We start from the raw sequence: 2,640 nt of genomic DNA, 5'->3' as shown, positions 1-2,640 counted from the left end.
ATATATATATATATATATATATATATATATATATATATATATACACACACAGAGAGACAGAGAGAGGAAGAAGAGTCTGAATAGTCTGAAGAGTGATGTAACGTTTACGTCGACTTTAGGCTGATGTGTTGCTTCTTTATGAAGTGCCTTAGTATTGCAAAATGTAATCCCATTTTTTCTTTGTCTTTAGTGAGGAAATTACGAGAGAGGTAAAGACTACATATTTACCTACTCAGTTTTTACCTTATTAGGAAAGAAAAGCCCTCTACACCACTGGCCATAGCCTTTTTTTTTTTTAAACAATAATTCTATTAGCTTTGCAACTGACTCGCCCACTTATGAATGTGAGTGTGTGTATGAGTCTGTGGCGTGAATGAATAATGTGTGTATTTTATTTGTTTGTGAAGCTACTTGATTATGGTGTTATGTGTATGTGTGTATTTGCCAGCTCAATTACATAAATCTCTGTAGAGTCTATAGTTGCTTTACATGAAGAGAATTGGTGACCCAGACTCGTAACTTCTCCTACTCAAAATCGTTGTCCCTAGTAATAACAAGGTCCCTTCCGTTGTCCATGCATTTCTCACCCAAAGTAATCTACCTATAGAAGGATATAGACCTCGTTTTAAATAGTCTATCAGTGGAAGCATATAGACCTCGTATTAAATAGTCTATCAGTAGAAGCATATAGACCTCGTATTAAATAGTCTATCAGTAGAAGCATATAGTCCTCGTATTAAATAGTCTATCAGTAGAAGCATATAGACCTCGTATTAAATAGTCTATCAGTAGAAGCATATAGACCTCGTATTAAATAGTCTATCAGTAGAAGCATATAGACCTCGTATTAAATAGTCTATCAGTAGAAGCATATAGACCTCGTATTAAATAGTCTATCAGTAGAAGCATATAGACCTCGTATTAAACAGTCTATCAGTAGAAGCATATAGACCTCGTATTAAATAGTCTTTCCATATAAAATATAGATCTCGTATTAAGTAGTCTACTCATTGAAACATATAGACTTCATGTTAAGTAGTCTACCCATAGAAGCATAAAGATCTCTTATTAAGTAGTCTACCCATAGAAGCATAAAGATCTCTTATTAAGTAGTCTACCCATAGAAGCATAAAGATCTCTTATTAAGTAGTCTATCCATAGAAGCATATAGACCTCGTATTAAGTAGTCTATCCATAAGATAAGCTAAGATAATTTTTATTGGTCCAATCAAATGGAAATTCAGTTTGACTACAATTGACCTTCTCAGCGTAACTACTACTATATAGACCTTGTATTAAGTAGTCTACTAATAGAAACATATTTTGCAATTTATTTTGACAATGATTTAACTTCAATTTGATAAAAAGCTTCAGCAGTTTAAGTTATGCTTTTTTTTTGTTATATAACATTGCACTAAACTGTGTCCTTTACGATAGTCAAAAGAAAGTTTAACTCTGTTTGAAACAAATGCAAGTCTGTGGCAGTGATTTTGTGTGTTTTCACCTGAAGTGGTGCAACTGGTATGACCATTGTGCAGTAGATATTTTGTTTAATTGTGGCATACTTATTGGTATGGAGACTGTTTTATATCGACAGATGTAGATATTCTTACCTCCAAGATGCCATCAAAGGATATTCCGCCTGTGATATAAGCCTTACTGTACACTTATAGAGTATTTTATGATACCTATTGAAAGGTATTTACAAATACACATCACTTATTTGAAAGGTGTCTGATTAATGAGAGGTGTGCTGTGTATTTTCTGAATATTTTTTCTGGTTTATTGTGACGCCATGTTAGGAAAGTGAAATGATTGAATGTAGGCTTGCTTGGTGTTAGATTGTTTTAAGACGTTCTATTTAATCCACAAACAGTTGAAACTAAAACAAAAAGTGGACACAAGACTATTGTGATTTCAAGATGTACATATACTTTGCAAAGGAATTAAGAAGTCTCATTCATCTCATCTTGGAAGCTAAGCTGGTTCATTAAATAACAAGTGGTTATGACTTAAGTATATCAGAGTATTTGTGTGTGTAAGTGTGGTAGGCATTACTAGCATTGATTTTTTTTGGGTTGATTTAAACCACACTTTTCATGTTCGAATGACTTTAAGAAAGTTAGAGTTCTTTGAGTTCTAGAGTTCTATGACTTTGTCTTGGAATTTGAAATTTATTCCAAACCATGTTATTGTAGTTACAAGATATATTTTAGAATTATATGTTTTTAACGTAGTCTAAATCAGCAAATGAAGTGATTTTACAAATGTTCACATGCTAAGCCACACATGCTTTTTTTTTTAAGTTTGCTTTGTGTAGTTCATTATAGTGAGATATCCAAAATATTTTTTATACAATTTTTATCCTAGGATTATATTTTTGTATTACCGTGTGAGATTACTGATTTAGAGGAAACAGATCGGAATTATGTAAATAGGAATTTGTAAACTTTTAGTCAATACGTTATGTGTAAATCAAAGAGTTATTACTTCTGATTGGTTCGGATATTTAATAAAAATTTGAATTGTATGACTTCTGCTTCCGTTCTGCTTTATTATAGTTTTAGGATTAGATTTATGAGCAGTGTAACTTCAGGAATTTAGAGCTAGCTTCTAGGGAAGTACCTTGAAATTTTGACC

This window comes from Biomphalaria glabrata, chromosome 1 (genome assembly GCF_947242115.1).
Source record: "Biomphalaria glabrata chromosome 1, xgBioGlab47.1, whole genome shotgun sequence".
NCBI classification, from domain to species: Eukaryota; Metazoa; Mollusca; class Gastropoda; family Planorbidae; genus Biomphalaria; species Biomphalaria glabrata.
Note: the sequence above shows the minus strand (reverse complement) of the source record.